The 26,163-nt window shown below is 40.3% G+C and overlaps 1 protein-coding gene across 7 annotated transcripts in view; it reads right to left on the reverse strand.

The window, feature by feature from the left end:
• Nucleotides 1-26,163, reverse strand: part of TMEM108 (transmembrane protein 108) — a 386,458-nt gene that overhangs the window by 293,989 nt on the left and 66,306 nt on the right. For all 7 annotated transcript variants that reach the window (XM_073333193.1, XM_073333196.1, XM_073333192.1 and 4 more), the window contains one exon: nt 9,843-9,943. The gene's annotated coding sequence lies outside the window, so the exon portion shown is untranslated. The remainder of the gene's footprint in view (nt 1-9,842; nt 9,944-26,163) is intronic.

The following is a 26,163-nucleotide window of genomic DNA, read 5'->3' on the forward strand; positions in this document are numbered from 1 at the left end:
AAAAAATCTACATTTGTAAGCTATAGAGTAATAGAGATTGCGCTACAGTACTTGTATGAGGTGAATTGAAAAATACTTTCTTTTGTTTATCATTTTTACAGTGCAAATATTTGTAATAAAAATATAAAATAAGCACTGTACACTTTGTATTCTGTATTGTAATAGAAATCAATATATTTGAAAATGTAGAAAAACATCCAAAAATATTTAATACATTTCAATTGGTATTCTATTGTTTAAGGGTGCGATTAAGTGCGGTTAATTTTTTTAATTGCAGTTAATTTTTTGAGTTAATCGGGTGAGTTAACTGCAATTAATAGACAGCCCTAATAATGACAAATTTGGAATATTCCAAAACATCTGGACAGTTTTTCTGGAAGTGTAAAACTGATAAAATATTCCAGACAAATTATAGTCCATCTGTAGTTTGCATTTAAGTAATGTTGGTTTTGTGCTTTTGTAGATTCAGGTCAACTTTTTGCAGCAAATTTGCCTTGGTTCAAAATATTCATGTCAAAACATCGTGTTCCATATGCTGAAAATTCAGCTTGCCACTGCTTTCTAATTGTTATGGAAGAGGGAAGGAAGTAGTTGCAGTTTCTTTCTCTTGTGTTTGTTCAGAGTGGAGGAGAATACATGAAGGTAAGGAACTCGTATTACAAGTGACCTTGAGACATAATACAGCCAGGCACTCTTGAGAGTTGCACAAAGCAGGCCCACACTTGCAAAATTTTACACATGTATTTCCTGGACTACTTGTATGAGTAAGGACTGCTCACATGACTAAAGGATCTCAAGTGCAGGTTCCAAAAAATATTGCAGACACAGTGCAGTGTCTTAATTTGAAAAAATGTCTCTGACATCAAAAGCACACGTTTACATCAGGTGGCTCAAACATGTTCCCAAATCCAGGCTTTGTCATCTCTGCAATATAATTCACACATATGCTCAAATGAAATGTTAATTTGAAATCTTAGGGCCTGCTTCTAATTTATGCACTGCCAGATCAGTGTAGAGAGGCCTTCATGTAAATTGAAATCAGGCCCTTAGTCTGCACAGAAGGATCACTCAGAAGTTGAGTAGACGTTGGCAGAAAGTATGATATGGCAGTTGAACACTCTATGTCTATCTATCAAGGTTCTTACATTGGCATCATCACTGTCGTGTCTGAGCACCTCCCCAGATTTAAAAAACAAAACAACCCCCTCCCCCCAAAAACCAAAGAAACAAACCAACTAAGAATGATAACCTCTCACCTTCTTCCTTCCCTGAGGTCTACGATATCCCTAATGTTTTACCCAAGATTTTCAAAACCAGGTGCTAGATGTACGGTTCTTAAATTCATGTTTAGGCACTTAATTCAATAAGTGGCCTGATTTTCAAAAGCTACTACTGGATTCACTTTGGAAAGTCAAGTCACTTATTTGGGTGCTTAACAGCAGGTATCTGGTTTTGAAAAAATTGTCCATGTTTGGATTTTTTTTTACGAGCATACTTTTGATTTTTAACCAAATCATTCATTTAACCAAATCAGTCATATTTGAAAAATAGGGATTTTGTAAGTCATTTCCACTTACAGAAACTGGAGGCAGAACCATGAACTACCACTGTATTCCATTTTTCATTCTTATTATTGAGATTTCTGAATATTTAAACATTCACTTATAATGAGGAGAGAGTAGGGGAGCAGCACGTACTTTTCTACCCTATGAGGGAAACATCTTTTCTCATTTTTTAATATTGCAGCATAAAAATTGATGAGAATAATAAACAAAAATACCTTGTTGAGAATGTAGAAACTGATAGTGTGTCAGTTTACAATTATAATTAGTAAATGTGCCAGAGTTGGAAATAATAAAGTAGCTAATATTTTTACTGTTCACTAGTAATTTTTACTATGTAGCCCAGAGACTTGCAGATGTGTCATTCATTTAATTATACTACCCATGGCTAAAAGTCTAGGGAAGGACATTCATATATCATACTGAGTACCGATCTCTCTCAAGGGAGGATGTTGAACAAGTCTGTGAAAAACAGCTTCAGTACATACATTTCATTCATGTTTACATCAACAGTTGGGGTTTGATTTCAAGCAAGCATTACAAAAGTAGTAAACGAGCATGACAGTGTGCATGGTCCATAAATATATTTCTCGATCCAATGCTGCAACATGCTGAGCACCTCACCTTTTGAGGTCCTTCTGTTTTGTAAATTCACATTTGCCTATATGGGAGTAGGAGATTCTTACTATTTCATAGGATCAAGTCCTCCATAGAGGGCTAGTCAGCATAAAATCAAAATATTAAAGAAACTGACAGGTTCAGACAACTCCTGGTTCAAAACATCAGATATAAAGCCATATAAGAAAAACAAGACATCAGCAGTTAATATCTACAATACGTATCCATATGCACTGCATGTATCATAGTATTGATCCATATTTAGGTTTAGTATGAGAGCTGGGTCCTGCTACTTCAAATGCAGATCTAGATATGATATCTTCATAGTTCAGGGGCATTAGTATCTGGGAGTTTTGGTTTGGGCATATCTTGATTTCAGAACAAAATAACTCAAGAAAAAAGAACATAGCAAAACCTAATTTATATATGAAAGGTTATTTCAGTACTTATTTTGAATAAGGGGATATTAGGTTGAACTCTCATCTCACATGCTTTTCATTCTAGAGAAACTCCACTGAGGCTTCTACAGTGCAACTGGGGCTGACACCATTTTGAGTAAGGATTTGAAATAGGGTCTTGCTACACCATGATGAGCAGAGCATTGTAGGAGCAGGACCCAGCTCTCCTACTAAACCTAAATATGGATCAATGTTTTACCGGAAGTTGGCTGAACCTGCCAGCTTCCTTGAATCTGTACTGCAAGTGGTTATGAGATCCACTGGGTTGGAAACAGACTTCTGCATGGATCCCTGGACTCTGCACAGGATGGAAGGCCTAGGCGCCTTTATCACTCTGCAACCGTGGACCTTGCCCAAAGGTCTAAATCGAGGAAAACAACATGGGCCTGATCTAAAGCCCATTATAGTCAATGAAACAGCCTATTAAAATCAATTGAAAGACTCTCACTGCCATCTGTGGGCTTTGTATCAGACCAGTGGACAATAATTAAACACCACAGCACCAGACAACAATGGGATGGAGACACACAGCAATACAGTAAGTTTGATTTTAGTTTTAATATTGTGCTCTGCTTTTCATAATCCATAGTACACGGTAGAGGGATGGAGGGGGTCGGGTGTGGAGAGTCTTTAACCCTGCAGAAGGCACAAAGCTGAGTCTGAGAGAAGGATACAAAGGGAGGAACGAGGCAGACTTCATTGGTGAGGCACAGTGGGGGGAAGAGGGTGGGGACGTTAATCAAGATCAGATATTTAGGCTGGAGCAGCATCAGACAGAGCAATTCATTGAGCTTGAATGGGCCATTCATTGAGCTTGAACCTGAAGTGGAATGCAAGTGGAAGCCAGTGTCAGGATTTGAAATGGGGAAGTGAGGAAGATGATCTTAGGTGCCGCAGTTTAGACAGACAGAGTCTGCATCAGGATAGGCCAGAGGAGATGAGGTTGCAGCACTCCAGATGCGAGAAGTTTAAGAATTAAGGGCTAAATTGGGCACCACCCCAGGAGGTCCCAAGCACAATTCCTTCCCTGAACCCCACCTTGCTTCTGAGGGACAGTAATCTGCTACTGGCCTTGATCACCTTTAAGTAGTAGTTATCTCTTAAAGGTGGCTGCTGCTTTCGGGGTGTGGCAGAGCCCAGTTTAACCTGTTTTCCACCCACCTGCATGAGAGAGAATCTCTGCACAGTTCCTACTTCTCCCTCCTGCAGTGGACCTATGGAAAGGCCATGCCGGGGGGTGTGTCTTGAGGAAGTGGGAGAGAGAGAGGGAAAGAGAAGGGGTTTTACTCGCTGCTCAGCCACAAAGGGCTGAGTCTTAATCTGGCTCTATTAGCCTCAAAATCTAACAGAAAGAAATACCGAGCTCAATGCTGCAGTGTACTGAGAGCACCTCTTGAGAGGTGCTGAGCACGCTCAATTCTCTTTGCAGATAACAGAAGTTCAGGGCACCCAGCACCTTGCTGGATCTGTCCCTCCATGAGATAAAACTCACAGAGTTTTCTGGTCCCTCTATTCTTCCATGAGAAGTTACAATACGGCTCATTGTATGGCCTTCTTGGGTATACTCTGAACAGGGACAAGTAATGGACAAATATATATACCATATTTCAAATAGCCATGTATAGTACATCTCTGTTTCTAACAGAAGCAGAAAGTCTAATAAAGTTATATTTGTTAGTCTGATTTTTATCCCTTGTGGAAGAAAAGGACCCAGCTGCAGGTTGCCTTTCAGTTTGGTATGTATATAATTTTCTGTATCTTCATTCTTAAATAAGAAATTAGTTATAACTAAGTGCACAGTCCTGTAATTAAGCTGTCACTGGGAAGATGCTGATATCTAGAAATCAGAGTAGCAGCCGTGTTAGTCTGTATTCGCAAAAAGAAAAGGAGGACTTGTGGCACCTTAGAGACTAGCCAATTTATTTGAGCATAAGCTTTCGTGAGCTACAGCTCACTTCATCGGATGCATTCAGAGGAAAATACAGTGAGGAGATTTATATACACACAGAACATGAAAAAATGGGTGTTTATCATGCACACTGTAAGGAGAGTGATCACTTAAGATGAGCTATTACCAGCAGGAGAGTGGGGGGGGGAGAAAACCCTTTGTAGTGATAATCAAGGTGGGCCATTTCCAGCAATTAACATGAACGTCTGAGGAACAGTGTGTGTGGGGGGGTGGATAAACAAGGGGAAATAGTTTTACTTTGTGTAATGACTCAAGCACTCCCAGTCTCTATTCAAGCCTAAGTTAATTGTATCCAATTAGCAAATTAATTCCAATTCAGCAGTCTTTTGTTAGCCGCCACCTTCAGCCCCCAACTAAAACCTCTCCAACGCATCATCAAGGATCTACAACCTATCCTGAAGGACGACCCATCGCTCTCACAAATCTTGGGAGACAGGCCAGTCCTTGCCAATAACATCAGCCACACGATCAGAGGCTCGTTCACCTGCACATCCACCAATGTGATATATGCCATCATGTGCCAGCAGTGCCCCTCTGCCATGTACCTTGGTCAAACTGGACAGTTTCTACGTAAAAGAATAAATGGACACAAATCAGATGTCAAGAATTATAACATTCATAAACCAGTCGGAGAACACTTCAATCTCTCTGGTCACTCGATTTCTGACCTAAAAGTGGCTATTCGTCAACAAAAAGACTTCAGAAACAGACTCCAACGAGAGACTGCTGAATTGGAATTGATTTGCAAATTGGATACAGTTAACTTAGGCTTGAATAGAGACTGGGAGTGCTTGAGTCATTACACAAAGTAAAACTATTTCCCCTTGTTTATTCCTCCCTCCCCCAACTGTTCCTCAAATGTTCTTGTTAACTGCTGGAAATGGTGTACCTTGATTATCACTACAAAGGGTTTTCTCTCCCCCCACCCACTCTCCTGCTGGTAATAGCTCATCTTAAGTGATCACTCTCCTTACAGTGTGCATGATAAACACCCATTTTTTCATGTTCTGTGTGTATATAAATCTCCTCACTGTATTTTCCACTGAATGCATCTGATGAAGTGAGCTGTAGCTCACGAAAGCTTATGCTCAAATAAATTGGTTAGTCTCTAAGGTGCCACAAGTATTCCTTTTCTTGATGTCTAGGAAATGTCTGTACAGTGAGTCATTTTTTTTAATGAAGCCTGCATTTTGAAAACAGAGTGCTCCTGATTCAGAAAGATTTAGGAAACTGGAGACTTTAAAATTGTTATTTGGAGGTTGCTAATTAAGCCAATTGTGCAATAAAACCACACTATTTGGTGAATTAAATATTCTAGCTTCTTAAGCATTATTGTGCTATGCCATTGGGGACACTTATTAGGAGTGTGATTGTTGACTTTACGTGGAACAAAGGCGACCTATTTATAATCATCCCATGTCTGCCAACAAGAGCGAGCTACAGTTTTAATTCTTATTTCTGAACAGCACCATTTATACTGCTTTGATATTTCTGTCATCACTCCAGCTCATTTAATTTCTCTGAGAGCTTTCAAAAGAATGTGACAGTTTTTAAAAGCTTTGTTGTATATTTTCACTAATTTATAATTAAGTTTTCTATAATCCTATAGCATATGCTGGAGAACTCTTGCATTACTACACAATTCGGGCTCCATCCCAATCTCAAGATACTGTGTATCTCATAAAATATATTACTTGGCTTTGTTTTCAATTTTGTCTGTACAAAGCCCCAGTTTTTCATTTCATCTGCTAATTTCTCCATTATTCCTCTGTAGAGAAATTGGGATAATAGTAATAATTTCAAAATCTGACTCAAGAAGTCCTTTCATTTACTGTTTTTCTCATCTTTCCTTCCCTTTCCGTGTTTGTTCAATTTGCTGCATCTTGTCTTAGACTGTAAAATACTCAGAACAGGGTTAGTCATTTACCCTGTGTGTATACAGCGTTTAGTATAATGAGGGCCCAATCCTGATTTGTGTGTCTTTCCAGTATCTCAGGGGAATACTCTACACTTGCTCCTTAGTGTAAATCAGAAATAACACCATTGAATTTAATAGAGTTACCCTGGGTAGCCCAGTATAAAAAGTAAAATCAGAATCAGGCACCTAATGACCAATTTTCCTCTTACACAAGTTTTATACTGGTGTAGCTTCAATGGAATGACTCATTCCAGTGTATGTAAGAGGAGAACGAGGCCCAAGGGATCTGAATAAAAGGAAGGAAAAGCAAGGATTTCTGTTTAGTTAATAGGTGTGGAAGTTGGAAACATGGAAACAAGATCTGAAGGGTATAAATTTCAGGGATGGAGAGGATTGTTTAGGGTGGAGCACAAGGCTATAACTAAGAGTTATAATCTAGATGTAATAATAGGATGAGATTTAGAAAGGAAACATTAGACTTGATATCACATATTGAGCTCTGTTAGGCTGTGGAAAGTCACCCAAAAGAAATGCTAGAAGCTTTTTAAAACTCGAATGGATACAACAATGGAAATTATATAATAGGGAACAACCCTGTACTGGTAGAGAGACACACTGACTGACCTAATGAGTTATTTCTAACTCTGATTTCTATTTTTTTATTAAAAGCGTTTTCTGTATTGATTATTGTATTTTGTCTATCATTTTTCAAAAAGCAAATCTAAGTAATGCCAGTACAATTCTGGGATTTTTGCTGATGGAAAAGAGAATAGCAAAGAAGACACACAGAGCTATATAAAACAATACTGGAACAGCAAATGAAAAGGGTAATTTCATCACAACCACTGAAGTGTATTCTAAAGGACATACACATTACCATGTTCAGATCATAGTCCTGTTTTCATTCTTCCCTATCACAGCTATTGCTAAATATTCTCATATCCTGCTGTGAATCACGCACCATAATTTCAGCTAACTAGTGATTGAGTCTGGCATTTACAAGGTTACAAGCAGCCTTCTTACTCGTTACTACTGAAGGGCGTCCCTGACCAGTACTTTCATGGGCATGTCTGGGTGAATGTGAGTTACCAGCAAGTGGTTTAAACTAGGGCGGTCGATTAATCACATCAAACTCACATGATTAATTCAAAAATTAATCACGATTAAAAAATTAATTATGATTAATCACACTGTTAAACAATAGAACACAAATTGACATTTATTAAATATTTTTGGATGTTTTTCTACATTTTCAAATATAGCGATTTCAATTACAACACAGACTACAAAGTGTACAGTGTTCATTTTATATTATTTTATTACAAATATTTGCATTGTAAAAATGATAAACAAAAGAAACAGTATTTTTCAGTTCACCTCATACAAGTACAATTTCTTTATCATGAAAGTGCAACTTACAAATGTAGGGGTTTTTTTTTTACATAACTGCACTCAAAAACAAAACAATGTAAAACTTTAGAGCCTACAAGTCCACTCAGTCCTACTTCTTGTTCAGCCAATCGCTAAGAGAAATGTGAAAAGTTTGTTTACATTTACGGGAGATAACGCTGCCCACTTCTTTATTACAATGTAATGTGAAATTGAGAACAGGTGTTCGCATGGAACTGTTGTAGCTGGTGTCACAAGATACCTATGTGCCAGATGCGCTGAAGATTCATATGCCTCTTCATGCTTCGGCCATCGTTTCAGAGGACATGCTTTCATGCTGATGATGCTCATTAAAAAAATAATGCATTAATTAAATTTGAGACTGAACTCCTTGGGGGAGAACTCCTGCTCTGTTTTACCCACATTCTGCCATATATTTCATATTATAGCAGTCTCGGATGATGACCCAGCACATGTTGTTCATTTTAAGAACACTTTCACTGCAAATTTGACAAAATGCAAAAAAGATATCAATGTCAAATGTCTAAAGATAGCTACAGCACTTGACCCAAGATTTAAGAATCTGAAGTGCCTTTCAAAATCTGAGAGGGGAGGAGGCATGGAGTATGCTTTCAGAAGTCTTAAAAGAGCAACACTCTGATGCGGAAACTACAGAACCCAAACCACCAAAAAAGAAAATCAACCTTCTACTGATGTCATCTGACTCAGATGATGAAAATGAACATGCGTCCATCTGCACTGTTTTGGATGGTTATCGAGCAGAACCCGTCATCAGCATGGACCTCTAAACACTAGCCTTCCTGAACATTACTAACATTGGAAATAGGCGTGAGCTTCTTCCCAGTAGGTCACGTCTGAGGGAGTAGAAACATTTGACCTTTTTACAGGGCTGTCAAAGTAAAAATAAACCATGATTTTATTTCCTTTTCTCTAGGAATTTTTACCTCATTCAGTTGCTATATCTTTAGGCAAAAATTCAGTTAAGCAGTTTTAAATGGCTCCCTTCATCTTCATCACATAACCATAGATTTTAAACACTTTGGAGTTCACAGACAGAACTGCATTTTCCAGTTCAGTGAATCCTTTAGATGACTATTGCCTCACAATCCTTGTAGCTGCTGATGGAGGAATGCCGATACCCTTACTGAACAGATAGTCACCATATGACTCAGAATAATTTGGATTTAATTGCAAAGATATGTCCTTGGTCGAAGAGGATAATGCTGGGTTTCTGCCTCCTTCCTTTCTCCCCCACCCCCTCCACCCTTCCCTAAAACCAAGATAAAGCTTCTTTGGAACACTTTTCAAATCTCTGGCACAACATTTTTGCCCTGATTTTAAAGGTCCTTTTTAGATTTCTTCTCATCTAAAACTTTCCTGGTGTTTATGTCTTGTGATCTTATTGCCTAATAAATGCTGTGGAAATGCTCCTTCATAAAAGCACTAACAACATGAAAATATTTCCCATGATGAATAGATTTCAATCTCCACAGAAGTGTTTTAATGATGAAAGGAGGAATGGAGTTCACTTGGGGATGTCATTCAAAATGGTAAAGAAAAAAATATTTTGCACTTGCACCATCCTACTATCTGAATGCATTTATGAAGGAGAGAGACAGCAAGTGGGAGAGGAGCAAACTGAATACAGTGCTTTAAGGGAAAAATCCTGCTCCCTCAAATAATTGTGAAAGGCTCACTGGCAATAAAACCAGCATAATTCTTCTGAGCAAGGGCCAGGGCAAGAATTTGGGGCTGGAGGGTGTCCACAGTGGCTCCCTGCACATCAGCACACAATGGCCAAATGAGGGCAAAACCAATTGTGGGCTGGGGAAGGCCAAAGAATGCACTGTTACATAGATCCACCTCCTTTGCTGCTAGACGGGGCATGTTAGAACCGTGAGAGCTACCTGAGTCCCAGTGCTGCTGAAGCACTTGTGGAATGGGTCCAGAGCAGCTTCACGGCCCAGGGGAGGATTCCTTCTTCTCTTGCTTCACCTTAGCCCTCAGCCTGTGAGCGTAAATGAACATATTAGAGAAAGATTCCTTGTTTCCTTTTCACAGAGGCAAATAGTTGAAAGAGAACCGGCCTCAAAAAAATGTACACATCTTTTTACAACTTAAGAAAAGACATTCATTCTACTCAGTGTAAATAAACTCTGGATCTCAATTTTTGTGTCTCTATTCACTGGGCAAAATCCCGAGGTCCTTATTCAGTTTTCACCCAGTCTTGCCTGGAGTTGATAGAGTACTAATAAAGTATTAGGACTTCTGTTCAAAATTTTAAATGTACTTGCTTTGACCCAGCTAACTTGTGTGAAAACTACAAACTTTCACATATTCATGATGATTTTACCCTCATGTTTGTTAACTAAAACTCAAGGTAAGAACCCACCTGTTTTCCTAGTCAGGGCACAGCCTGAGAGAAGCAGGGGCAAAAAAACAGCTGTTTCTTGGGACAGGGCTGGAGTGCCTTACCTAGCATTTCTGCAAAATAGGGCTGCCTGCATGAAAATTGTTCTTCCCACTGTTCAGAGAAACAGGATTTTGTGAATATGTTGTAAACAAACTACACAAAAAAAATATACCCTGGGTGAAATCCGGACACCACAGAATTCAATGGGGCCAGAATTTCCCCTCTGACTCTATACCACCAATTTCCCATCCCAACAGGCTCCAAATGTGGTTGCTACTTGGCTGAAGGGGTACCAAACGCAGGCACCATTACATTGCAATATGTCCTTTTAGTAGCTCTACTTCTGTATATAGAAGTATTATAATATCCTCCAAATCATAGAAATGTACAGTAGCTTAGTTGCCATTGTTTCCATTGGATTTAACATGAAACTACTATGCAGTTATTGTGAAATATGGCACTGTGTTATGTTTCATATGAATAAGTATTGAGTTACTGTATTTGAAAGGGCTGATTTGTGCCTGGTATGGATTTTCTAGACTGGACACCAACATCCCACATAATGATGGCATAGCTGCCTGCCTCAAGTATTTACAAGACAATGGACAACCCTCAGAGATCCACCCCAAATACATCACCAAACTCATCCATTTCATCCTCATTCATAACAATTTTACATTCACCAACAAACACTTTGTCCAAACCATGGGAACAACCATGGGTACTAGGATGGCTCCCCTATATGCTAACCTCTTCATGGACCCCCTTGAAGAAGAATGTATTGACAAATGCACCATGAAACCAAAAATATACCTGAGATACATCAATATTTTCATCCTCTGGACAGGCAACTTAAATTCCCTCATAGATTTCCACCACAACTTCAGCCATCACACGTCCCATATGGGGTATTATCAAACCACTATAACCCATACTTAATGGGGAAATCTTTCCTGAACCCCCTCTTCTGGCCTTCAAACAACTCTCCAACCTCATCATCAGAAGAAAGCTCCCCACAGATCAGGACACACCTTTCAACATTCATGGGTCCTACACATGCTTATCACAACATATAGTGTACCTCATCCAGTGCACTAAATGCTCTAATAACTATGCAGGTGCAATCACTATGCTCTCAAATGAACTCACACAGGAAAATGGTAAAAGACAAAAACATCATATCACCTGTGGATGAACTCTTTTCACAAAGTGCTCACTTTCCATCTGACCTACCAGACCTCATCCTCAAAGCAAACCTGCATCACATCTTCAAAAGAACAGCCTGGGAACTCAATTTCATAACATTGCTAGACACTAAAAATCATGGTCTTAATAAAGACTGGATTTATGGTTTATTACAATAATCTGTAACCCACTAACCCCCTTTTTGTCCTATGACTACAGGGATGTTAATGGGCCACTTGAGCTTGAATGGTCCCTTATAATATGTGCTAACTACTTATGCTAAACTATCTGTTGCACTTTGTATTTAGCTGTGACACTCTTAGTACCTTTCGCAGAGAAAAAGAAGTACTCTTAGTACCTTTCCTGAAGAAGAGCTCTGCATAGCTCAAAAGCCTGTCTTTCTCTCCAACACAAGTTGGTCCAATAAAATATATTACCTCACGCACCTGGCCTTTCAAGACCATGAATATTTATATGTACGTGGAAGTGCTCATTTGGCTGACAGTCTGAAAAATGAGATTGAAAACAATCTGGTGTTTGATATTATTTGCTGGAGGATATGTGGACATTTGGGATGAGAAATATTCCTCAAATGCTTTCCCAATCATCTGGCTTACTTGAACAGGAAAAAAAAATCAGATAGTTATTGCAATTTCCCATGTATTCATGTTGTTAGTGTACACTGCGAACCAGATAAGTAAATGAGGCTCAACTTAACTTCTCATTTTCCAACCACAACTTGAGACACTAACAATTGAAGGAGCATGTGATATCCTGGTTTGCTGGTACAACCAGGTATTATAGTTAGACATCAACATGATATCAACTCCTTCAACAAATTTGGGAGTGCAAATGGGAGTCCAATCTCAACAACAACCCACCACAGATGAACTGAACAACATCTAGTATTTAACAGCAATTAACACTGTTTTATTTTCTAGCCTCTTCTAGTCATTTTCACATATGCAAATTGTACCAAACAAACATTCTGAGCTTAAACTGTTAACATCACCAAAAAATATGTATGTGTTGACAGGTTCATGACTCCACTGGAGAAAATGCTGTGATTTGATTTCGGATACAATTAGGTAATGAAAATATTAATAAAATTGAATACATAATTTCATTAAAGATCTAATACTGGTTGCACAGATAGGAAATAAGTGAAAATGGATTTGTCAACACCTGTAGATCCCTGTGATTGGGGAACTTTTGAGAAAAATAAGATAATTCTTTCTGGATGGTTTGTTGAATGATCAATAATTAAGCCATATGTTGACAGAAATGTTGACAGAAATGACCAGAATCTTTGCCACAATTTAAAACCAAACACAAAACTGAGTTCAATTAACTTTATTTTTCATTTAGCACTCATGAGAGCTGACTGAAAAAATGCTAATTATGTTTTCACTGGAAATTTTTAAAAAACTTTCCCCCAAAATTTCCTGTCAACATTTTTTGCTTTTTCAATTAAAAAAACCAAGCCTAACTACTTTTGTTTGTTACAAAAAATGTCATTTGAAAAACAAATGTCAGATTTAGGTTAAAAAGTGTACAGACAAATATTTAATATTTTTAACTGAAAAATAAATATTTTTTCCTCATTTTTCATCACAAAATGGAAAATTACAACCACAATGAATTTTTGTTTTGGTTTTGGTTGAAAAGCCATTTTTTGGCAAAAAACGTTTTGATGAAAAAAGTCGATCAGCTCTAGTAATACTAGTCTTTGCACAGACATCATACCTTTCACCTAAAGATTGCAAAACATTTTACCAACGGTAAACTTCACAACACCACTGTCATTATTATTTCCCTTTCACAAGAATGAAACTTAAACATGTTGTAGCCAAAGGAAATTTGATACTACAGTAATGCTTTACAAATTAATTAAATAGGCCACACATACCCTCTCATCATCACTTCTAGCCATGCTTTCCCACTTCCTGCTATCAACTGGGAAGTTGAGATGAATAGAGAATTAGCAAAATGTGCGTGCAACACCATTATTTGAGCTAGCATTAATTAATACACTGGGGAGGACTATGTCATCACTCTGAAATCAGAGTCTAATAGATAAGGGATTTAGAATTATTTAGGTTTCTTTAAAGTGTGCAGTGAGGGAGCAACTTATTACCCCCTGTGACAGACCCAGACCAGTGGGATACAGGAGTCTGGTAGAAAGCAAATATATTGGCCACTGGATGAACAGTTTTCTGTTCCCTGAGTGACCAGAGCAGGGGCTGCCCTAGAGCAATCAGGAACCTGCCAAAACCAATTAAGACAGGCAAGCTAATCAAGACACCTGGAGCCAATTAAGAACTTTCTAGATTCAGTTATGGCAGGCAGGCTAATCAGGACACCTGGTTTAAAAAGGACCTACCATCAGTTAGTAGGGGAGCATGCCAGGAGCAGGAAGTGAGAAGGCGTGCTGCTGGAGGAGTGAAGAGTTCAAGCATGATCAGGCTTCAGGAGGAAGATCCTGCAGTGAGGATAAAGAAGGTGCTGGGGGGAAGGCAATGGGGAAGTAGCCCAGGAAGTTGTAGCTGTCACGCAGCTGATGCAGGGAACATTATGGCCAGTTGCTATCCACAGGGCCCTGGGCTGGAACCTGGTGTAGAGGGTGGGCCCAGGTTCCCCCCCAGCCCCATCCCTCCAACTCCTGATCAGACACAGGAGGAGTCGAACCTGGTCTGTGAGAAACACCAGAACGGAAGGTCTAAATTGCAAAGGGATCTGCCCTGTCCCCAACCCACTAGGTGGGACACAGGGACTGCGGGGATTGTTCTCCGTTCCCCCCATGCTCGCCAGTGATGAGGTTAGCTGAGTGGATGGCAGGTTTGAGCCACTAGCAAGAGTGGCCAAACTGAGGGCTGCTGTGAATCTCTGAGGCAAGCAAATCCCCCAATAAGCACAGGACCCACCGAGGCAGAGGAGAAACTTTGTCACACCCCTTAAAAGAGAGTGCCATCCAGACTTGCACGTCATTTGGGAAAGCAGTTGAAAATGTAGAGCGTAGGATTAGCTTAAACTAGTTATACTGTTTTCTGGCTTCTTCTCCACTAACGATGTTAGTGGCAAATAGGTGGGGGCAAGGGAAAAGCCAAACCAAACTCCAAGATAATAGAGCAGATTTATTTTAAATTGGAAACAGAAGGAAAGGAAATAGAGACACCTTTAAAAAACAGGTTTAATCATAGGTTCCTCATGGAACATTTATTGTGTTACTAATTGAGACCTTAGGGAAAGCTGATACAGTGACAAGTGTCTGCAAGTAAAGGAGAAAAAAGGAATTGCAGTTACTCCAGCCAAATCACATATAAAACAGCAGCAACAACTAGGCCCCTGATATGGCAATGAGGACCTCACAGACCGAGGGGTGCACCCATGCTGTCCTCAATGCAAGATCAGAGCCTGGGACATCATCCAGCAACCAGTGAATCATCTGACAACATCACCTGCCTGGATATTGGTATTGCTCCTCATACAGATAGACAAAGTCTGCTACAAGACAGGAATAATCCTAGCACACCAAGGACTTTCTTAAAATTCTGAGTTTTCTCAGTCATAGTGCAATTTATTATTAGAAATCACTGATCAGATATGGTAGCTGTGACAAAGCTCTGTCCTTCCCCCCATGGGTCCTGCGTTTCCTGGTGGATTTCGCTAGCCTCAGAGGCTCACTGTGACCCTCCACGTAACCCTTCTTTCTCTAGAGACAAGGGTCACAGTCTACTGAGCCATTTTCATCATAAGCCAGTGAGGGAGGTGAGGAGAAGTTATCCTTCCTTGCACAGTCTCTGTTGTCTCCCAGTCTCAGTGATTAATCAGGGGGCAAAGGTGGGGGGAGCCCAGGCCCACCCTCTACTCCGGGCTCCAGCCCAGGGACCCTAATAGTATCAGCTATGGTAGCTGACCTTTTAGAAACATGACATGTACAATTCCCTGGGCTACTTCCCCCACAGCAGCCTTCACTTCCTCAAGCTCCACTTCATCCTTACCTCAGGGCCTCCTTCCTTGTGCCTGATATGGTGTGTACTACTCAGTCTCTCCAACAGCGCAACTTCCTCCCACAGCTCCTGACATACACCCCCACCTGACTGACTGGGAGGCTTTTAACTAGTTTCAGCCAGCCCCTGATTGGCTTCAGGTGTCCCAATCAACCTAGCATTCTCCCTGCCTTCTGGAAAGTTCTTAATTGGCCCCAGGTGTCTTAATTGACCTGGAGCAGTTGCCATTTCACTTAACCTGGTACCAGGGATTTGTTTAGCCTGGAGCTAATATATCTACCTCCCACTACTTTTCTGTAGGCGCTGTCCAGGGTTCTCTGCTCGGTGACCCCGTCCGGTTCCCTCCATCTGACCCTTTGATTGAGGGGAAGAGCGAGAGACCCCAGCCCCAGCCGTTGCCGCTGTGGATACCATCATCACTGTCACCTAGGAGGGGTCCTATCACACGTGGTGTACGTTCCCTCCACCCCCAAACCGCCCACCCTGCAGCCATGCCCATCTTGTCGGGCACTCTCAGGAAAGGAATAATCGGTGACACTGGGCGTGGCACTAGGTAACTCGAGGGGGTGGAAGACAATGAGTGTCGAGGAAGCCGCCTCGCTCTAGGCCACCAGGTAACTCAGGAGGGTGGAAGACCATGAGTGTCGAGGAAGCCCCCCGGCTCTGGGCCCAGGGTAGCCTGAACACTTCTCCCTCCTGAAGGCTGCTGTGTTATACCTTGTGTTTGAATCATAGAATCATAGAATATCAGGGTTGGAAGGGACCTCAGGAGGTCATCTAGTCCAACCCCCTGCTCAAAGCAGGACCAATCCCCAATTAAATCATCCCAGCCAGAGCTTTGTCAAGCCTGACCTTAAAAACTTCTAAGGAAGGAGATTCTACCGCCTCCCTAGGTAATGCATTCCAGTGTTTCACCACCCTCCTAGTGAAAAAGTTTTTCCTAATATCCAACCTAAACCTCCCCCACTGCAACTTGAGACCATTAGTCCTTGTCCTGTCCTGTCCTACCACTGAGAATAGTCTAGAACCATCCTCTCTGGAACCACCTCTCAGGTAGTTGAAAGCAGCTATCAAATCCCCCCTCATTCTTCTCTTCTGCAGACTAAACAATCCCAGTTCCCTCAGCCTCTCCTCATAACTCATGTGTTCCAGACCCCTAATCATTTTTGTTGCCCTTCGCTGGACTCTCTCCAATTTATCCACATCCTTCTTGTAGTGTGGGGCCCAAAACTGGACACAGTACTCCAGATGAGGCCTCACCAATGTCAAATAGAGGGGGACGATCACGTCCCTCGATCTGCTCGCTATGCCCCTACTTATACATCCCAAAATGCCATTGGCCTTCTTGGCAACAAGGGCACACTGCTGACTCATATCGAGCTTCTCGTCCACTGTCACCCCTAGGTCCTTTTCCGCAGAACTGCTGCCTAGCCATTCGGTCCCTAGTCTGTAGTTGTGCATTGGGTTCTTCCGTCCTAAGTGCAGGACCCTGCACTTATCCTTATTGAACCTCATCAGATTTCTTTTGCCCAATCCTCCAATTTGTCTAGGTCCCTCAGTATCCTATCCCTGCCCTCCAGCGTATCTACCACTCCTCTCAGTTTAGTATCAGTTTAGTTTAGTATTTTGCTTTTGTTTTGTTGCATAGTTTTGCTTTATCCTTTTTGGTGATTCCTTGTAAGTGTTACACAAATAAAATTCTTTTCTGCTTAAAAAAAAACAAACAAAAAAAAACCACTGTCCTGCTGACCCCAGGCTAGCCTGAACACTTCTCCCTCCTGAAGGCTGCTGTGTTATACCTTGTGTTTGCTTTTGTTTTGTTGCATAGTTTTCCTTTACCCTTTTTGATGATTCCTTGTAAGTGTTACACAAATAAAATTCTTTTCTGCTTCAAAAAAAAACAAACAAACTACTTTTCTATAGCCATCTGGCCTTGCCCTGTCACATAGTGTTGATTGATTGTGACTATATCCTTGGGGAAAGTCTGACAGAATTTAAAAGAAAATTATGAACTTTCTAAGTGTTTTTTTGGACCACCTACAGAATATAACAGAAAATTGTATTCCTGCCATAGAACACCATAAGATGTTTTTAAAAAACCTGTAGAACAGATATCATTCTTTACTAAATATGTTTCTATAGATTTTAAGAGTAATATATATAGAACCCAACTGAGTTCATCTCTATTGAATTGTGTAGGATTTTTTCATTGGGATAATGTGTTGATCTCCTGCCTCTCTTAAATTACTCCATTATTATATTGACAGGAAAAAGAACAGGATAAAGAGCTCAGAAGCTTCTGTGTGTAATTCTGAGGCACTCCAGAAGGACCTATCATAACAAGTGATTGGGCAATATGATGACAAGATGAAATTCAATGTAGAAAATTGCAAGGTAATGTCTGTTAGAAAGAACAATTTAAACTACACATACACATTGGTGAATTTTGAATTAGTAACTTGTAACCTCTCAGGAAAAAGATCTAGGAGTCATTTAGGACAGCTGATTGAAGACATCTGCTCAATGTGTAGCAGCAGCCAAAAAATGTGTGCACAATATTGAGGTGGATTAAGAAGAAAATAATGAAGAATAATAAAAATGTTATAATGCCCTTATCAAAATCCTTGATGCATCCTAACTTTGAATAGTGCATTAAGGTATGGTGATCTCATCTCAAAAATGACATAGCAGAATTACAATAAGGACAAAAAAACCACATAGAAGACCGTTAGGGGTGCATGGAGATTGTGGGAGGAGTTTTCAATACAAGGAGCAGCTAAAGAAGATTAAGAACATTTAGCCTGGCCAAATCTGTCTTCCAACCTTCATGTCATATTCAGATTAATAGGCAAAGGAAACGGAAGGGGTTCCACTTCATAGGAATGGCTTGGAAGATGGAGACAAGGATGTGGGGAGCCCATAGATGAGGGACTACATCATAGCCATAGAGCTATACTCCACAGGGGCAGCGTCTGTGCTGGCATGAAAGAAATCAACGGTTTAGCAAGGAGTTCTGAAGCTATGTAAATTCTGCCAAAACTAACATGGGGTGTGGAAACAGGATTCTATCCCATCAAACATCACAGAACACCTCTATAAAAAGCCCATTGCTTTAGCTTTGCATGGGGCCAACATTTGGACCTTTAAAAAGAAGTAGAATAAGGGGGATTTCATGACAGCAGCATATGCAATTATAAATGGTACAGAAACCCTCTTAGTTACCCTGTCCTATTACATAAGAACTAGCTGGCACACAGTTCTGTTTTTAATTGAAATCAATATATTTAAAAATGTAGAAAAACATCAAAAATATTTATAATAAATTTCAATTGGTATTCTATTATTGTTTAAGAGTGCGATTAAAATTGTGATTAATCACTATTAATATTTTAATCAAGTTAATTTGTTTTGAGTTAATTGCTTGAGTTAACTGAGATTAATTGACGCCCCTTTTTTCTTTAATGAGAAGACAGACCATAAAAAGACTGATGTACAGATGAATTAAACTCAGGAACAAAATTAAGACTGTATATCTTTTTAGGTGACAAATCTGAGGAACTGTCGCAGATTGGTGTGTCATCAGAGGAGGTTTTGGAACAAATTGATAAACTAAACAGTAATAAGTCACCAGGACCGTATGGTATTCACCCAAGAGCTCTGAAGGAACTAGGGTTGCCATGCGTCTGGTTTTCGACCGGAACGCCCAGTCGAAAAGAGTTCCTGGTGGCTGTGGTCAGCTCAGCTGACTGGGCCGTTAAAAGTCTGGTCAGCAGCATAGCGGGGCTAAGACAGGCTCCCTGCCTGCCCTGGCTCCGTGCAGCTCCCAGAAGCGGCCGGCATGTCCCTGCGGCTCCTAGGTGGAGGGACAATCAGGGAAGATCCATGCACTACCCTCTCCCTCAGTGCTGGCTCCAGGGCTCCCATTGGCCGGGAACCACGGCCAATGGGAGCTGCAGGGGCAGCACTTGCAGGCAGAGCCCCCTGACTCCTCCACCTAGGAGCCGCAGATTGCTTCCAGGAGCTGCGTGGAGCCAGGACAGGCAGGGAGCCTTTCTTAGCTTGAGTCCGTTCCCCAATCCCACTCTTTCACCCTAACCCACTGCCCCAGGACAGAGCCCCCTCCCACCCCTAACTCCCTCCCACAGCTTGCACCCAAACCCCCTTCCCCAGGACAGAGCCCCCTCCTGCACCCCACCCTCTGCCACATCCCTGCACCCCTCCCGCACCCTAGCTCCCTCCCAGAGCCTGCACCCCTGCCCCAGCCCTAAGCCCCCTCCCAGAGCCTGCACCCTGTACCCTCTCCTGCACCCCAACCCCCTACCCCATCCCTGAGCCCTCTCCTGCATGCCAAACTCCTCATCCCCGGCCCCAAAGACTGCACCCTCAGCCAGAGCCCACAACTCCTCCTGCACCCCACCCCCAGCCCAGTGAAAGTGAGTGAGAGTGGGGGAGAGCAAGCAACGGTGGGAGGGCAGATAACTGAGTGGGGGCGGGGCTTCAAAGAAGGGGTGCGGAAGTAGTGTTCGGTTTTGTGCGATTAGAAAGTTGGCATCCCTAGAAGGAACTCAAAGGTGAAATTGTGGAACTATTAAATGTAGTTTGAAGAACAGGAGTACTTGTGGCACCTTAGAGACTAACAAATTTATTTGAGCATAGGCTTTTGTTGGGCTACAGCTCACTTCATAGGATGCATAGAAACCTATAATTTAAATCAGCATCTGTAGCAAATGACTGGAGGATAGCTAATGTGACGCCACTTTTTAAAAAGGGCTCCAGAGGTGATCGCAGCAAATACAGGCTGGTAAGCCTGATTTCAGTACCAGTCAAATTAGTTGAAACTATAGTAAAGAACAAAATTGTCAGACACATAGATGAACATAATTTGTGTGGGAAGAGTCAACATGGTTTTTGTAAAGGGAAATCATGCCTCACCAATCTACTAGAATTCTTTGAGCGGGGCCAACAAGCATGGGGATCCAGTGGATATAGTGTACTTAGATTTTCAGAAAGCCTTGACAAGGTCCCTCACAAAAGGCTCTTAAGCAAATTAAGCTGCCATGGGATAAGAGGGAAGGTCCTCTCATGGACTGGTAAGTGTTTAAAAGATAGGAAACAAGGGGTAAGAATAAATGGCCAGTTTTCAGAATGGAGAGAGGTAAATAGTGGTGTTCCTCAGGGGTCTGTATTGGGACCAGTCCTATTCAACATATTCATAAATTATCTGGAAAAAGGGACAAACAGTGAGTTGGCAAAATTTGCAGATGATACAAAACTACTCAAGATAGTTAAGTCCCAGGCAGACTGCAAAGAGCTACAAAAGCATCTCTCAAAACTGAGTGACTGGGCAACAAAATGACAGATGAAATTCAATGTTGATAAATCCAAAGTAATGCACATTGGAAAACATAATCCCAACTATACATATAAAATTATGGGGTCTAAATTAGCTGTTACCACCCAAGAAAGAGATCTTGGAGTCATTGTGGATAGTTCTCTGAAAACATCCACTCAATGTGCAGCGGCTGTCAAAAAAGCTAACAGAATGTTGGGAATCATTAAGAACGGGATAGATAATACGACAGAAAATATCATAGTGCCTTTATATAAATCCATGGTAAGCCCACATCTTGAATACTGTGTGCAGATGCGGTCACCCCATCTCAAAAAAGATATATTGGAATTGGAAAAGTTTCAGAAAAGGGCAACAAAAATGATTAGGGATATGGAACGGCTTCCATATGAGGAGAGATTAATAAGATTGGAACTTTTCAGCTTGCAAAATAAATGACTAAGGGACATGAAAGAGGTCTATAAAATCATGACTGGTGTGGAGAAAGTAAATAAGGAAGTGTTATTTACTCCTTCTCATAACACAAGAACTAGGGGTCACCAAATGAAATTAATAGGCAGCAGGTTTAACACAAGCAAAAGGTAAACGACTGCCTAGGAAGGAGTACGGCGGAAAGGGATCTGGTGGTCATATTGGATCACAAGCTAAATATGAGTCAACAGTGTAACACGGTTGCAAAAAAAGCAAACATCATTCTGGGATGTATTAGCAGGAGTATTGTAAGCAAGACACGAGAAGTAATTCTTCTGCTCTACTCCATGGTAGCCAGGATGAGCAGGATGAGCAGGGATGGTGTCCCGAGCCTCTGTTTGCCAGAAGCTAGGAATGGGTGACAGGAGATGGATCACATGATGATTACCTGTTCTGTTCATTCACTCTGGGGCACCTGGTATTGGCTACTGTCAGAAGACAAAAAGAAAAGGAGTACTTGTGGCACCTTAGAGACAAACAAATTTATTTGAGCATAAGCTTTCGTGAGCTACAGCTCACTTCATAAATTTGTTAGTCTCTAAGGTGCCACAAGTACTCCTTTTCTTTTTGTGGATACAGACTAACACGGCTGTTACTCTGAAACCTGTCAGAAGACAGAATACTGGGCTATGTGGACCTTTGGTCTGACCATTCTTATGTTCTTATCTTGTTCTGCACTACGTGAAGTTAAACATTATGAAAATGTTCTATAGAATAGGACTGAAGCCAATAGGATTTCTACAGATATTGCTCTAAAACCTTCAAATTTTAATAATAGACAATAGATGTCATTACATACATTTTTGAAGAATCTTATAGAAATAATATTTAATTATACAGGATGGATCCAACAACCTACAGAAAGGTTACTTTTTAAAAGTTATTTTCCATATAGATCAGATGAAAGTGGATTTGCAGATTGCATTTCATATAGTTAAGATGGGACACACTATTAGAAACTATTATTAGCAGAGATGGGTCCAAACCAAAACCCCAGATCTAAACACCCTTGCACTTCTCAGAGGTTTAAATTAGGGCTATCAATTAATCGCAGTTAACTTACACGATTAACTCAAAAAAATTAATCGCAATTTAAAAAATTAATCACGATTAATCACACTGTTAAACAATAGAATACCAATTGAAATTTGTTAAATATTTTTGAATGTTTTTCTACATTTTCAAACATTGATTTATATTACAACACAGAATACAAAGTGTACAGTACTCACTTTATATTATTTTAATTATAAATTTTTGCATTGTAAAAATGATAAACAAAATAGTATTTTTCAATTCACCTCACACAAGTACTGTAGTGCAATCTCTTTATCATGAAAGTGCAACTTACAAATATAGATTTTTTTTGTTACATAACTGCTCTCGAAAAAAAATAAAACTTTAGAGCCTACAAGTCCACTCAGTCCTACTTCTCATTCAGCCAACTGCTAAGAAAAACAAGTTTGTTTACATTTACAGGAGATGCTGCTGTCTCTGCTTATTTACAATGTCACCTGAAAGTGAGAACAGGTGTTTTAAAGGCACTTTTGTAGCAGGCGTAGCAAGGTATTTATGTGCCAGATATGCTAAACATTCATATGCCCCTTCATGCTTTGGCCACCATTCCAGAGGACATGCTTCCATGCTGATGATGCTCATTAAAAAATAATACGTTAATTAAATTTGTGACTGAGCTGCTTGGGGGAGAATTGTATGTCTCCTGCTCTGTTTTACCCACATTCTGCCATATATTTCATGTTACAGCAGTCTCGGATGATGACCCAGCACATGTTCATTTTAAGAACACTTTCACAACAGATTTGACAAAACGCAAAGAAGACACCAATGTGAGATTTCTAAAAATAGCTACAGCACTCGACCCAAAATCTGAGAGGGACGAAGTGTTGAGCATGCTTTCAAAAGTCTTAAAAGAGCAACACTCAGATGTGGAAACTGTATTACCCAAACCACTAAAAAAGAAAATCAACCTTCTGCTGGTGGCATCTGATTCAGGTGATGAAAATGAACATGCATCGGTCCACTCTGCTTTAGATCATTATCGAGCAGAACCCATCATCAGCATGGACGCATATCCTACAGCTCTAAAGTTTTACATTGTTTTATTTTTCAATGCAGTTATTTTTTGTACATAATTCTACATTTGTAAATTAAACTTTTATGATAGAGAGATTGCACTACAGTACTTGTATGAGGTGAATTGAAAAATATTATTTCTTTTGTTTTTTACAGTGCAAATATTTGTAATCAAAAATAAATATAGAGTGAGCACTCTACACTTTGTATTCTGTGTTGTAATTGAAATCAATATATTTGAAAAATATAGAAAACACCCAAAAATATTTAAATAAATGGCATTCCATTATTGTTTAACAATGCAATTAATCACAATTATTTTTTAATTATGTGATTAATCATGATTAATTTTTTAATCACTTAACAGCCCTAGTTTAAACCTATTCTATTGAAATGGATATACAGTGTCCATCACTGTGGTATCCAGTGCCTGGATCTGGATCCCCAACCAAAATCTGACTGACATAAATCTCTATAATAGGCCGCTGACACATGGTCACTACCTCCCAAGCACCTCCTCCTGGCCTCTGGCCCATTTCTTTTTAAACTAGATATTATAATAGTAGGATTTTATGTCTGTATAATTCTGTATCTAAGCTGATTTCAAGGCAGTAACAGACTTTTTAGGGTCACCACTTTGTTGTAGGTTTAACATTTTAAAAAAAGTAAAAGAATGAAATAATTGTTTTGCTTTTGCATTGCAACTTGATGTTCCTGTTCAAATGTTCTATGTAAATCAGTTCTGTTTTGTGTGTGAATGAGGAATGTGTGTGTTAGAAGATAAGTGTGAAGGCCATCACCGAACCAGATGTTCTAGGGAGGAACTGAGGACAGATGCAAGGGCACCAGAAGATTACAACACGCCCCTATTGAAGAGGGCAGATTGACGACTCTAAAGATGAGACGGGCACCTATCAATGGGGACAAGATAACTGTGATCAAAACCAGCATGGGATAACTCCCTGAGAGACTTAATGAAAGAACAGGATAAAGAATGAGAAGGACAATTTAAGAAAACAAGCACTCGTCAAACAACAATTGATTATAGCACGATGGTGCAAAACTCATTGGTCCCAATGAAGGAAAATCACTAGATAAAAAGGGTGCCTTGCCATGAAACTTTGGGTTTGTCCTGCCAAGACTTCCCCGAAGCATCGTGTCACGACCAACAGAACCCAGCTCCTACCTACCTGTGATCAACCTAGCTGGCCACTACATTGATCCAGACTCTGGACTGGTAATTGTAACATCGACTGGCAGGACAGAGAGTGTGTGTGTGTGTGTGTGTTTGAATGCATATGCTAATTGTTGCATCTTCAATAATTGCGGCGTATTTTCCCCTGAGAAAGATCCTGTGTGCTTCTTATAAGCATAACAGTATGATCCAGGCAGTCCTCTCACTTTCTGACTTTGCCTTTTGATTTTCTCCATCAGTTATTAGATACAGAACATACTCCACCCCACCCGAAATTCATACAGTTTTATACCTTATCCTGACAATCAACAGAAAGTCTTTTGCACTATCAGGTCTTGTGGCAGCTTTATCCAGGAATTCCCATCAGTCTTTCACCCTTGTTCTCACCCCTTTTCCAGGAAATCCTTACAAAAACCTTCACTCTCTTCTTCAGTTCCTTCCCCTCTTTCAAGGACTCCTGCAGGAGCCTTCAATCTCGCTGTAATTTCCTTCTCCCCAGGTCACCATGGGCTCTTTTCCAGTCTCTAGCCAGCCTTCCCTCACTTCTTCTCCATTGAGCTTCCCCTCTGACTTTTATAGAAGCCAGCTATCCCTCATTAGGCCTGATTAGATGGTCCATAATTAGTCACAGGTGGGCTGAACCGCTCTCCTCTTAAAGGGGACAGGCCCATCTTGGACAGCCATAAAAAACAAAAAATGCTAGTCCAAACCACTACTGTAGAATCCTATTGTACCCACTATCAATACTGGGCACTTATATAGTATCTTTGTTGTTGCGTGGTGGGGTTTATGCACAAGATCATAACAGCATGATATGTGTTCATGTACTGTCCTGCTCCAGAGAATGAGGCTACCTGAATGAGAGCTTTTAGAGTGTACCTTTTCCAGCTAAAGGTATATATGAAGTAAAATTGGTGTGTTTTGGCAATACAGCTTGAATGTTTTCTTGACATGAAAAATAGACAATTTTAAAGAATAGTTGAGATTTTCAGAGCAGTGCAGGGAATTTTACCACACATATTCCATTAATTTTAATAGTAATATTTTTAAGGGAAGATGTGTGGCTAAATCCCTTTAACTGCTTTGAAAATCTCAACTCATAAGAACAAATTAGTACTTCTCTAGAGATCAGAAAGCATTTTATGAACATTAATGAATTTAGCTTTATATGACACAAAACTCTCTCAAGTCGATATCATCCCCATTTCATAGATGGAGAAAGTGGGGCATAGTGAGGTTAAGGTAAAAACATTTAAATGTCCAGTAATTTTGGGTACCTATATGTAAGTGCCCAATTTACGATCTAGAATAAGATTTTCAAAAGACTCATGCAATTAAAAAATGTTTTTGCCCGTGATGACCAGGAACATAGTTAGCAAAGAATTCTTCTCTGATTTAATACATTGCAGGGGGTTTCCACTTATGCCCTGATCTTTCAAAGACTTATTTACACCTGTGGATAGCTTTAAGCACATGAGTACTCCTATTGAATACAGTGGGACTGTTCACA

This window comes from Lepidochelys kempii, chromosome 2 (genome assembly GCF_965140265.1).
Source record: "Lepidochelys kempii isolate rLepKem1 chromosome 2, rLepKem1.hap2, whole genome shotgun sequence".
Taxonomy (NCBI): Eukaryota; Metazoa; Chordata; order Testudines; family Cheloniidae; genus Lepidochelys; species Lepidochelys kempii.